We start from the raw sequence: 14,321 nt of genomic DNA, 5'->3' as shown, positions 1-14,321 counted from the left end.
TCTCCAGCTATTTCTTTTAGTTTGTTTAGTGATCTTCTTGACATGTGCATCATCTTTTTTATACTTAAGTAGGTTTTCATGGTTTGGATTTTCTTTGAATATATACAAAAACTTTCCTGTCTTCTTCTGACTGCTTCTTCACATTCTAAATCCCACCAGTATTTTCCTCTGGAAGTCGGTTTTTTTATTTTAAATTTGGGGATGCAGTAGGATGCAGTTGTATTTATATTGTGCAAAATTTGTTCATAAGAATTTATATCTTTAAATTGAGAGAATACATCTTCCGAATACTGTTCATATAATTTCCAGTCGGCATTCTTTAAATTCCACTTTTGTGAATATGGATTATATGTATGAGTTGGTTGATCCTCTAACTCTACTCTTATAGGTGTATGGTCTGAACCAAATAGGTCTTGAAGTGTTTTCCAAGTGATCAGGTGGTTTAAGTCAGGAGTACAAATGGTCAGGTCTATTGCCGATTTCGAGAAGTTCCTAAAGAAAGTAGGAGAGCCATCATTTTTGAATATTAAATTATTATCGTCTATACAGTCCATCAAGATTTTACCTTTCATATCTGTTTGGTTGTCTAGGCCCCAGGCAATGTGGTGAGCATTAAGGTCACCTCCTATTATAAATGGTCTTTCTATAGATGTTATGAAATTGTTCCATTGTTGTAACAATAACTTGGTTCCTGGGGGAACATACATAGATATAAATGTGACAGTATATGACTTAAACTTTATTTTTATTGCTACTTTATTGACGTTTATTAAATCTACTTTCATGGTGACTTCCTCGTAATATAGGTTTGAATTTATTAAAATTGCTGAGCCACCGCCAACAGTTACTGAAAAGCGGTCGTCTCTGACAATATTGTACCCGTGAAAGTTATAATACTTTTCTGGTTTAAATCTAGTTTCTGATAATAATGCGATATCAACTTTCTGGTCTTCTAATAGGTGGATAAGGTTTTCTCTATTAGAGTTAGCCGATCTACAATTCCATTGACAAATTACCAATCTATTCATTATTATATAAGAGAGAACTTAAAACTGATTGAATTGAATTTACTAGAACTGATTTTTCTGGAATTTCAAAATTTTTGTGATTTATATTCGAGATAATACTTGTAACTATATTTGATATTAATTCTGTTAATTCTTTTGATGGTTCATGTATTTTAGATCCTTGTTCTGGATTAAATGTAGATTGATACGAAGAAGAGGTGATAATACCACCAGGTCTGTTGGACATGGGGTTTAACTTTATTATTTTTTGATGTTCCATTGTTACTTGGTCTGGTGAGGAAGAGATAGGTCGTTTGTATTTTGGTGGTTTTATTATTGTATATCTATTTGAAACTGAAGGTAGAGCGAACTGATTGGAAGATGTTTGAGACGTGGACAATTGAGTAAAGGAATATGAAGAGGATGGTGCATTCATATTTGGAGTTTGATGAGAATTTATTGAGGAATTATTGGCTGCTATAGATGCATAAGTTATCTTAGGAAAGAGTTTAATTGTTTCCTTAAAAGATAAGCTGTTTTCAGACATATAATGTTTTATTTTCTTTTGGCGATCAAATTCTGGGCATATCTCCCATTCATTAGTGAAGTGTTCACCTTCACAGGATAGACATTTTTTGTTAAACGATGATAAAGGACAAGAATCGGAAAGGTGAGATTCATGACACTTAAAACAGCGAGGATTACTTTTACACTGCTTACTCATGTGCCCATACCTATAGCAGTGGTAACAGATAATTACCTTTTGCTGGTATTTTTCAACAGTGTGTAAGACATGATTAATTACTACATACTTTGGTATATTCTGGCATTTAAAAGACACAATAACTGATTTTGTTGGATTAAATATTACTTTGTCATCTGCTACTATTTTTCTTGTTATTCGTTTCACATACTCAACCGAGAATTTGCAATGGTGATCAAATTCCTTTATTCTATTTTTAAGATATTCTTCCGATATATCTGAATCTATATCCCTTACTACACCTAGTTTAAACAATTGAAATTTTGGAATGTATGCGGTCAGATTTTTTTGAATAAGGAATTTGGAAGTAACTAAAGCATTTGCGCTACTATAATTTTTAAATGAGACCCTAACTCGGTTGCGTCCGATTGAGTCAATTTTTTTTTATATAATTGTCAATTTCTGGATGTAACGTAAATAGGATCTCGCCTATTTTAACAGCGTTTAATTTTCCTGTAAAATTTAAACTGGAGTTTTCAATGAAAATGTAAAAAGGTCCTAAATCAATTTTTTCGTATAAATAAACAGGCCTGGTTTTTTCTGGTTGATCTGAGTTTACTAAAGTATTTTGTTTTTCATTAATATTGTTAAGATTAATACTACTACTTATCTTATTTTGAGGCTGGTTGGGTAATCCATTTAAATCTTGTAAATCACAGCTACTATCCATCGAATTCTCAATATCAGGCGGTTCGCCTCCACTAGATGACTCCATAGAGGAGTTTTCAAGTAACGTTTAACTTATGAACACTTTCAAAATGTAAACTAAATAAGGAAAAGTTTAACAAAACTAAACAAAACTAAATTAGAACGGTATAAATCAAATAATCCGCAAAAAATTAATATTTTTCGGAGAGATTTCCAAATTTAAATTAACTTTGACAATTATTTTGACGTTTTTTTTTGTACTTTATGTCTCGATTAACAGCCCGTTAGTTAACGGAGGTTTAATCGGGACCTCTTTAGGGTCTCTTGCGTTGTAATAAATGCAATTACAATATTACAAGTATTATAATAATTATAAATAAGTATAATAATAATTATAATTGCCTTTATTACAACGCAAGAGACCCTAAAGAGGTCCCGATTAAACCTCCGTTAACTAACGGGCTGTTAATCGAGACATAAAGTAGAATATAAAATAAACTAGGAAGGAGTACAATGCGAAATGACTACGAGCCAGGAAGGAGGTTGCAAATGGCGATCACCTATCAGATTTGCTTTCTATCTCCAGTGACGTACCTTTGAAAGAGGGAAGAAAATAAATTCTTAACGATTTTATTACATCTTTGATGTTAAACAAACAGCTACAGATCAAGAAAAAATACGTATTAATATAATATTTTGTTGAAAAGTCAGTTAACTAACATTTTATTATACTAATAACTTCAGTTAATTGATTGCATATACATGAGCTTTACCAGATGGTACGCCTATGCACACAGCTGATCCAATACACAAACAGCTTCTACCTCGTTGACAAAAACTTATGAGTCATCCACAGACGTTCAAGATGGCCGGTTCCGCTAGAAATTTAAGGTGTTGTTGATATCATAGAGTTATATACCTCGTCCAATTTACTTACCGTTGCACGTCATCCGCGCCATAGCCTGTGACACGATACCAACACGAAATATTTAGGCGGTGGGTGTGTTCTTTTTTAGAATCAAAATGATTCTAAAGGGGAACACACCTACCGCCTAGATATTTCGTGTTGGTATCGTGTCACAGGCTATGGCGCCGATGACGTGCAACGGTAAGTAAATTGGACGAGGTGTATATTAGCATAGAGAGAGCCTTCACTATGCGCGTCCTGACGACAAGATCTCTTCGACTGGTTTGCGCTATCTCTTTCTAACACATCGTACCGAGAAACTAAGATGACATTAAGGTGTGAGTATTCGCTCCGAGCGTTAACAAAGTGTCAAAGCAAAATCGACCGACCTGCTCATGGTGGCGGTTTTTTGAAATTTTATAAGGACGCTTTGTGTATGTTTAAATGAGACATTTAAAAAAATGTCGTGTCACGCTAGTGATATTATGTATTAATATAAACAGAAAATAAAAACGCACTATAAATTCTTCACTTTCCAATATTGATTATCAGTTTGATTTTGTATGCATAACCTCACTATCGCAGTTTATGTCAATAAATATTTATTAACGAAAAAGAAAATATTTTGTTGCACTATAAATTACAGTATAAATTAATAACTAATGAATTCTAACAATTGTATTCGGTTATTATCACTACAAAATAAAATATTCAAGTTTAACAAAATAATCCCATAAGACTCAATGTTAAAACGTCCTTACAAAATCTGACAGCGTATCACGTGACTGTACGTAGAGGGGAGACGCACGGAGCCAATAGGCACGGAAGAGGAGGAAAACTGTCTCAGCTTAATATGCGTAACAGCCCTAATCCAAAGAAAAAAGATGGTGTCGTCACTTCGCTTTGAATACTCTCTCTATGTCGATATATACCTCTATGGTTGATATATGAAGGGAGAGATTAAATGTCCAGCAAACGACGGCAATGTTGCCAGATTCCTTTTAGCGGGAATTTTAAAATTTTATAAGAGTTTGGTTTTAAATTTGACAGTTCTGTTTTCTCAAGTCAAAAATCTTAACCTTACTTTTACAAGTGATTAGGATTATTATTATTATTTTATTTACATGTAAATTGAAACAATAAATATTGTGGCTGTGTCATAATTTCAAACTCATTATGTTGCAGTCTTTTCCAGTTGATAAAATTGCAATTCAAAAACTTTTAGGTAGGTACGTGTAACTTCCACATATTATTTATTAAGTATTAAGGTTGATGTTGATATCCAAAATTTAGATTTCAAAAGTTTTATGTAGGTAGATACTAATAGAGTAATACTAGATAATAGATTAGATACAAAGTAAGCTGTAAGTAGTATAACTGCCCATGTAATCACCTGTTATGTTGTTTTTTTAGATTTGCACTGTATGGATGGCACAGGAAGAGAAACAAGAGTACAAGAACATGAAACATCCTATTATAAATGTATATGTATGTGATCCTCAAAAAATTATTTTACAAAACAAGATAGAGAAAGAGCTTTAAAATCCCAAGGATCCTGCAAAATGTTTATTTGGTGTACTAGTCGAATAATAGTATCTAAAAATATTGAAACTATTTTATGGGCATGAGGATGATATAGAGCACTTACATAAATACCAAAATCAGATAAATATCTCTTCAAAGTTTATTTTGAGACTTTCTTCAAAAATGTAAGTAAAATATTTGCATATCGACGGCGGAAAGGCAGCACTTCGTAACTGAAAAAATTTTATAACATGAGTTACTTCACTTTTCACTTTAGAATAAGTGTATCGGCAGCTATTAAACAGCGATTACAGCTGGGAAAGTTTCCGGAAGGCTTCCAAAAGGCTTTTCCAGCTCTGAAAGCTGTTTAATAGATGCTGATACACTTATTCTAAAGCAAAAACCGAAGTAACTCATTTTATACAAATTTTTCAGTTATAGTCGGTTCGCTAAACTCAGACCCAACTGGCTAGATATTTTAGTCGATAATTTTTTTGTTTTTTGCCAATTTTGCAGAACTTTGCAAAATTACTAACTATTTAAGTAGTGATTATTAACTATTTAGTAATTATTTTTTGGCAATCTTACTACAATTGGCAAAATTACCGATTAAAATATCTAGAAAGTTACGTCTGAGTTTAGCGAACAGACTATAATATGAGGTCCTGCCTTTCCGCCATCGATATACATAATATAATTTAAAACAAGAATGTTACCACTAAACCACTTTTTAAATATTACTCATGAATATTTACTAGAGTTTACAATTTCAAACTAGTGTGTTTGATTATCCTATACCTATATTTTACTTTTTTAGTAAACTTCAGACTGTACAGGATAGCATAATAGCATAGGAGGCGAATTAAAAAGAATTGATTTACTTACAAGAAAAGATATCACAAACATTAAACTCTCTTATGGCATTGATTTGAAAGATGGGTATATGTACAATGATGATACAACCAGTGTTTATTTTTGGGTTGAATGCTTACAGACTCATGTCCAATATTATTTTACAAACAACAGGGCATACTAATGGATATTCATTATGAATTTAACATTTATGATTTTTGTCTTATGTTCCTTAATACTGTGCCAAAAGTTTGGTAAATCCTTTATCGCAATCGATGGAACTCATGGGCTCAATTCCTATGACTTTGAACTTATGACAGTATTAGTAAAAGATGAATTTGGGAATGGATTTTGTACTGCTTTCTTATTTTCAAATAGAAAAGATACCTACTTTAATTTTCCAATTTTTTTAAATACATGTCTGTGTTGGTATTATATGTAAGAAAAGATACCTACTTTAATTTACCAATTTTTTTAAATACATGCCTGTGTTGGTATTATATGTATAGTCAAATGTTTTCATATCAGGCATAAGCGACACCTTTTACAATGCCTCGTCAAATGTAATGGGTATTGCTCCTAATAGACTGTTAAGTGCCTGGCACATAAATAGGGCATGGTAAGTAAATCTTAATAAAATATCTGATTCTGAAAAAAATCCTATTATGTATACAAGATGTATTAATGATGGTTTAGAGAGTATTAATAGCTTTTTGGGTAGACTTCTAAGTGATGCAGATACATACAATTTTAGTAAGTATTTCCAGTAGAACTACTGCAATAACATCCAACAATGGGCCTATTGTTATAGGAAGGGGTTGTGGAATTAATACCAATATGACCATTCAAAATTTTCATAAAATTTTGGATAAAAGGGTATCCATTAGTTGTTATCAGTTAAGTTTAAAACTTGGCACTCATGGAGAGCTATACCATAATATATAATAGGTATATCTCATAATATTACATCTCATATTGTTCACTACAGTAGTAATGAGTGAGCCTGCATACACAGAACCATAATAATATATTATAGTTCGTGTATGCAGGCTCACTCATTACAATAGTGAGCAATATGAGATATAACATATTATAGTATAAGTCTCTGTGCATGACCAGATTAACATGTTTGGTGCCCATCTCGAACAAGCTCCACTTGGCTGGTACCACATACTTAAATCATTTATTTAGTTACACAGTACTACTCACATAACTTATGTGTCGTCAGTACCTTCCGTAAAACCTTCGTGATGCTACCCATACGTCATGGCCACTGAATGTGTTAAAGCTTGTTAATGTAGGAGAGTTATACTAAAATATATATCTTATATTATATTGCCTTCAATAGAAAAAATATCTTATTTAAATTGTATCCATGTAAGTTTTGATTTAATGAAATAAACCTTTTAATCAAAAAAGTGTTGTTTACTTGTGTACACCTAGCAATATCCTGATCATAGATAAATAATATAGTATTACCGGATCCTGATATGCAGACGCCAATAGGGCTTTTCATCGATTGTCATTTGTTTCGAGCTTCTGTCATGAGTCACATAATATTAATGTATCTACGTCATACGTCTTTGGTTTGTATCATTGGTATATACCAATAACGTACGACGTAGATATATTAATATTATGTGACACATGACAGAAGCTCGAAACAAATGACTGAATGAAATGCCCTATTGAATAGGGCTTTTCATCGATTGTCATTTGTTTCGAGCTTCAGTCAAGTGTCACATAATATTAATATATCTACATCATACGTCTTTGGTTTGTATCATTGGCAATATCAATAACATATGACATAGATATATTAATATTAGACAACACATGACAGAAGCTCGAAACAAATGACTGAGTGAAAAGCCCTATATCATGTAAATACAAGTCATAAAGATGTCTTTCTACGGTTAAAATTTCACAGCCTAAAGACATCATTTATGTAACTTCTTAAGCCGTCACAAAATGACTGCAATAAGAAAATAGAATTTATTAACTCGCCTCGCCCCCAGGCAAAGTAAAGGTGCTAGGCCACTAAGAATGTTTTTTTCAATTTTTTTTTATTTTGCGGCTTTAGCGCTTAGCTATTTAGCCAGATACATGATGAGAATTAATACTATTATAATACATATTAAAACTAATTCAAATTACTAGTAATTTTATTAATATTCTGAATAATTATGTAACCACTTAATACTAAAATAAAAAAGTGTCCATCTATACTATCCCAACACATTTTCACCTTTGAAATCGTAAATTTCCATTCCCATTAAAAAATAATTTGTACTGTATAAGTATATTTCTTTTGAGCTTCATTTTTTTTTTCAAAACACTGCAACATGAGTTTTAAATTATGACACAGTACAATACTTGTTTCAATATTTACATGTAAATAAAATAATCCTAATTACTTGTAAAAGTAAGGTTATATTAAAATTTAAGAATACAGAACTCCAAAGTGGCATTAGACTAATTTTAAAATTCCCGCTAAAAGGAAAAAGGTAAATCTGGCAACAGTGCCGTCGTTTGCTGGACATTTAATCTCTCCCATATTGGGATAAACCGTAATCGTACCCCCTCCTAACTGCCAAAGTGTCATGGCCGCCGTCGGGACCTATTGTGCTGACATTTACAATGTTTACATATAGAAAAGTTTGTTTTTTTCTGCTTATAATACCGTTTTCTAAAGATATTAGTGAACAAAATCGATTTGCTAACAATATTTAATATATTTTAAATGTGCTAAAATTGGATTCAACAGCAAAAGTCGCATAAATAACATATAAATAACGAATTTGTTCACCTATTACAAATGGGGTTATGTGGTTGTAACTGTTTATTTTGGGAATAAAATGAAAATGATCAATTAAACGACTGGAAAACTGTAAGTATTACAATTAAAACATGTTTATCCTATCAAAAGAGTTCACTTCATTTTAAGAAAGCTAATTATTATTATACAATAGACATTTATAAACTGCCATGTACTTTTAAGGTTACTTTTGATCTGTTTTCAAAGCTTATGATTAAATGTTACCTCTTTATTAATTAGATTTGCCAACAAAACATGCATGATTAAGGCCAAATGCAATTCCTTTGCTAAAGTCATAAAAAAAGTACCAATACAGTTAAAAAAATTATTTTAAAAAGGTCTCTCAAAAGACATGAAAATATACAACAACTCAAAAAACTAGAGAATGTAAAGAAAGCCAGGTTATTGGAAATGGAATTCCTGTTTAATTGGAAGCCAGTAAACTATCCAAGACTTTTCAGAATCAAATGTGTCAACTTGTAAAAACGATTCTTCTGACATTTTTAGTAAAAACCAGATTATCCTCAAGAAAAATTCTGTTTAAGTGAGACTCAAAGTCATATTTGTGGATGTGTCATCTTTGAATGAAACAATTTTTTTACCTAAACAATTAAATGTATGGATCTAATTAAAAACAATGCTGAATCAAGTACAGTTACAGAAATACAATCCTTTGAACTTCTAAATGTGATTGTTGAAAGTGTCGAAATAGCTACTGCATAGGGATTCGAAAGGGATAGACTTGTTATGAACGCACTTGATCATGTACTTCTTACTGTTATAAAGTTGAAACAAAACTTATTTTATGCTTTTTTATCAGTCACTTTTAATTGTGTATCAACTTTACGTGGTACATCGTGCAAAAATTGCTAAAAATGCAAACATTATATTTATTTTCTGTGTTACATTGGATAGTATGATTGAATGTCTTCCTCTTTTAGATAGTGAAGTGAAGAACATCTTGAAGTTCCAATGATGTTTCAAGATGAGATAAATCGAAATAATGGTTGTATGTTAGAAGGACAGAGAATACGAAGAAATGTTATTGCTGCATACTTAGTGTAGTGAAATACAAACTTCAAACATTATAATATATTTTTTGATTTCAAACATTTCATATGATTATGAAAGAACATCTTTCTTTTTAAAACAATGAAGAAGTGAAGAACATAATAAAGTTCCAACGAAAATGATTCCAGATGAGGAAAATCGAAATAATGGTTGTATGTTACGTGTATAGAGAATACGAAGAAATGTTATTGCTGCAAACTTAGTGTAGTGAATTAAAAACTTATTGTCAAATACAAATCAATGTATTTCATACTTTTATAATATATAGTGATATAATTTTATATGTGTTCAAATAAAAATATTAATAAATAAAATACAATAAACACAAATCATGTATATCTTACAATGAATTACAAAATCAAAAATTAATTACAAAAATATCAAAATAAATCTAAAATATTAAAAAGTTACATATAATTTTTATAGTACCTACATACTTTGGTTGGTACTCTAATAATTTGGAGATCCATTAAAGTCTGTAGATGGAAATTGCAGGTATCTAAAAAATATAATAATATAAAGTAACTCAACAATCTCTTTTTAATTAGGGTAGCAGTTGATAAAGATGACCCTTGCTCGGGAAATCAAATGTATCTAAAAAAAAATTAAGTAACAGCTTTCTAACAAAACAATCTTAGCACTAAACGGAAACAAAGATACTGGTAAGTATTAAAACATTTTTTGAAAAATCTTTCTGAAAGTGAAAATAAAGACTACTCTCTATGGGAACAACTAAAACTGGGCATGCTTTACAAAAAAATGTATCCAGAACAAACTTCTTCTCTATAAGGCAATACTACGACAAGTCTGGATGTACAGGATTTAAATCTGGGGAACTGCCAGTAATACAAATATGCAAAAACTATTAAGATTCTAATCCGAAGTCGTTTATGATGTCCGATGTTTTTAGTACCACTACCAAATATCATGCTAAACTGAAAATTATAGGGTAAAAATCTGTCTGATCACCCAAACTTTTAAAAGCTGGATGCTTATCTGATCTAGTCCAGAGGCTGGTTTCAGTATTGCAGCTATAAAATACTTAAATAGTAAGCATGGAAATTTTTATTATGGTCCACCTTGAGGCAAACTAGGGCACTAGAGGGTTAAGAAAAGTTACAGATCTCTACACCACTGGGAAGTAGATAGTAGTTACTAATTTGTAAAAAAGTCAGAAATATGGTAATGTAGACTAAATTAATATAAATATGTAAAGAATTCTCACCCCTGAGTGTAGTTCCCACTGTGTCATTTTTTATATCTGTCATATTGTTATAATGATAACAGATTGCATTAAAGTTAAAATAAAAAAGAATTAAAGAAGTTCATAAAAATATTCTATTTTTGAAAAAATATTTAAGTGCTTAAATACTTTTTTAGATAAAATATACATAAAATTTATTTTTTCTACAACCGTGTTAAAAATGCAACTTTCAGCACTCTATACAAGCGTTAAAAACGCTACCTTAAGGCACTAGTGCTATAAAATTTTTATGGCACTGCAGTTCGTATTGACTGTATAGGCAATTTTGATGTAATGTCAAAAAAATATAAAAATGGAATGTCAGTTCAAGTAATAGTTATTTATGATATAAGTGTTAAAAGTACACGTTTAAGGCACTCATGTGAAAGTTTGCAGAATGAGCGATAGCGAGTTCTGCAATTCACATGAGTGCCTTAAAAATGTACTTTTTAACATGCATATCATACAATATTTTTTCTACAAACGTAATTACAGGTACCGTAATTTTGTACAGTAATCTACAAAAACTTTTACTTGAACTTGACCGACATTCCATTTTTATATTTTTGTGACATTACATCAAAATTGTCTATACTGTCAATACGAATTGCAGTGCCATAAAAATTTTAAAGCACTTGTGCCTTAAAGTAGCATTTTTAATGCTCTTATGGAGTGCTAAAAATTGAATTTTTAACACGGTTGTAGAAAAAAGTTTTTGTAGATATTATTCTGTAATTACGTTTGCAGAAAAAATATTGTATGATATGTGTGTTAAAAAGTACATTTTTAAGGCACTCATGTGAATTGCAGACTTTCACATGCGTGCCTTAAATGTGTACTTTTAACACTTATATCATAAATAACTATTAAAAAACTAACAGAAAATAGTAAAAATATTTGATTGAGCATAAGTAAAAAAGTCACTCTCTCAACCAATAAACATTTGTGATTAAAATTAATATACTTAATTGATTATAATATGAATGTGTTCTTGTAGAGTTTCATATAATAATTTCCATTTGACTAAAGAGACACAAGCTGGAATACTTAGGTCAATAATACTTAGGTATGAAACACCCTAAAAAATATGAACTTTTGCATTTGATAATTCAGAGAAAGATCCAAGGTAAATGTGGTTCTGGTAGAATCTCACAATCATAGCTGAACAATCTAAGACCATAGTATGGAAAATCGACTCCATCATCATTAGTTAGAGCTGCTGTCAATAAAGCCACAATAGCGAATATGGTAGCCAATATGATATCCAACAATTGATAACAGTCATGGAACTAAAAAATGTATTATTTCAAAGTGTTTATGGGATAAAATTAGTAAGAGTGACATGATACCTAACAAAAATTTGATTCAGAAGATTTAACATAAAACTTGTAATTCTCTTATACTAAACTCACAATAAAGATGCACCAGAAATAAACAACCCAAGACATGTTGAATGATACAAATAGCACTCCCGAATCATGATTTACAATGTATAAACTTTGTAAATCATGATTTGTGAGTGCTCCTCATAACATTCATCATGTCTTGTGTTTGTTTCTTTCTAGTGCATCTTTATTGTGATTTTAGTATTATAATTATATACAGTGTGTCCACGGTTGGGGTGCCCAAGAGGAAAAACTTTTTTATTTTCAATTTTAGCGAAAAATGTCATTATTGATAAAAAGTTTTGCTTGTTCTAAAACCCCATAAAACGAAATAAAATTCAAGTTTTTTAAATCCTGCTTAATTTTGTAGCCAACTTTATGTAAATCCCTATTTTATGTAAATTTTTGCACTAAGTTTTAAATCTTAACAATAATCTAGTGTTGCCAAGCCACAATGTAGCTTAGTAACTATCAATTTCGATAAATAATTTGCGAATTGTCAATTTTTTTGACAATGTTAAGCTATCAATAAAGAATTTATCTTGTGATAAATTTCATTATTAAAATTGTTGTATTAATAATTATTTAATTAATAAATAATTGGATGATTCAAGGAGAACGACAAAGTCTGGCTTCGTAATCCAGAGAAGTGAAAGGGTTGTTCTCCCAAGTTATTATTGTTACAATTTCGAACTTAGTGCAAAAATTTAAAGGGATTTACATAAAATTGGCTATAAAAATAAGCAGGATTTGAAAAACTTGAATTTTAGTTCATTTTATGGGGTTTTAGAACAAGCAAAACTTTTTATCAAGAATGACATTTTTCGCTAAAATTGAAAATAAAAAAGTTTTTCCTCTTGGGCACCCCATCCGTAGACACACTGTATTACTATTTTTATAATAAAAAGATTATAATTTATAAAATGTGATGCTGTATATGATTTCAAATATTAATCTTTTCTATTACCATACAAAAAAAATATTGCCTTTACTCAAAAACATTTTATTTATCATAAAATTTTTAAAGATATATTTAAAAAGTTCATAAATATTAATATTAATTTATACAAAAACATTAAATATTTTAGTTTTACTGGTTTATGGCTGTAAGGTGTCTCTGAATATTTTTCACTCTTTTATAAGATGTTTCGAAAATTGAAATATCTCTGAAAGTTTTTAATATTTAAAATCAGTTTTCATAAATTTATCATCGGTTAATATTAGAGATCTTAAGTTCACAGTGGCACAAACAACTGAAAATATCTTCTGTAAGTGGAAGAAGACTAACATACATTTTACATACATTAATTGTTTTTATTTATTTGGTTGGATCTATCTATGTGTACTCAAGCTTTAGCTATCTTCATTGTAAGAATTTTAAGTTTAGCGTGATATTTGGTAGTGGTACTAAAAAAATCGGACATCATGAAAGACTTTGGATTGGAATCTTTGTAGTCTTTGCATATTTGTGTTACTGGCAGTTCCCCAGAATTAAATCCTGTACATCCAGACTTGTAGTAGTATTGCCTTATAGAGAAGAAGTTTGTTCTGGATACATTTTTTTGTAAAGCATACCCAGTTTTAGTTGTTCCCATAGAGAGTAGTCTTTATTTTCACTTTCAGAAAGATTTTTCAAAAAATGTTTTAATACTTACCAGTATCTTTGTTTCCGTTTAGTGCTAAAGGCTGTATGACACTATGCATTTTCTTGTATCATTTCTAATATCGTTTCTGATATGTCAAAAAAATGTATAGTGTCATACACAGATACAAGAAACGATATCAGAAACGATACAAGAATTTGTGTCAGGCACAGATTCTTGTACAATAACTGCGCCAATTTCTGCGCAAAGAGCAAAAACGTAAAACCTGCTGGTAAAACTTCTAAATGTCATAATGGCGGCTGAAAATGAGATCATATGATTTATGTCTTGATGAATTTATTTGTGTTTTGTAGGTATTATTTATAAATATTTTATTGATACTTAATATACCGTTTGGTATGGACTACTGTTCTACTAATAACCATATATTTAGAATAACTTTGGGTTTCATATTGCATAATTTTTTAATAGAGGAAAATACAATAGTTCCAATTTGGAT

At 30.4% G+C, this 14,321-nt stretch overlaps 4 long non-coding RNA genes across 5 annotated transcripts; 2 read left to right on the top strand and 2 right to left on the bottom strand.

Moving 5' to 3' along the window:
- Positions 1–3,174: 3,174 nt before the first annotated feature.
- Positions 3,175–3,426, bottom strand: LOC126881636 (uncharacterized). The gene is made up of 2 exons (XR_007696944.1): positions 3,356–3,426; positions 3,175–3,296 (listed from the first exon to the last, which is right to left on the bottom strand). It is a non-coding gene; the product is annotated as an uncharacterized LOC126881636 (long non-coding RNA).
- Positions 3,427–4,294: 868 nt separating this feature from the next.
- Positions 4,295–6,214, top strand: LOC126881632 (uncharacterized). Of its 2 annotated transcripts, none has more exons than XR_007696940.1 (3): positions 4,295–4,554; positions 4,739–5,034; positions 5,667–6,214. It is a non-coding gene; the product is annotated as an uncharacterized LOC126881632 (long non-coding RNA). The 2 variants fall into 2 exon arrangements; XR_007696939.1 differs by having other exon boundaries at positions 4,298–4,550.
- Positions 5,837–7,860, bottom strand: LOC126881635 (uncharacterized). Its single transcript, XR_007696943.1, has 2 exons — positions 6,154–7,860; positions 5,837–6,088 (listed from the first exon to the last, which is right to left on the bottom strand). It is a non-coding gene; the product is annotated as an uncharacterized LOC126881635 (long non-coding RNA).
- Positions 7,861–8,316: 456 nt separating this feature from the next.
- On the top strand, positions 8,317–9,610 carry LOC126881634 (uncharacterized). The gene is made up of 2 exons (XR_007696942.1): positions 8,317–8,591; positions 9,461–9,610. It is a non-coding gene; the product is annotated as an uncharacterized LOC126881634 (long non-coding RNA).
- Positions 9,611–14,321: the final 4,711 nt, after the last annotated feature.

The sequence above is a fragment of the Diabrotica virgifera genome, chromosome 3 (genome assembly GCF_917563875.1).
Source record: "Diabrotica virgifera virgifera chromosome 3, PGI_DIABVI_V3a".
NCBI classification, from domain to species: Eukaryota; Metazoa; Arthropoda; class Insecta; order Coleoptera; family Chrysomelidae; genus Diabrotica; species Diabrotica virgifera.
This window is presented reverse-complemented; position numbering and strand designations above follow the sequence as displayed.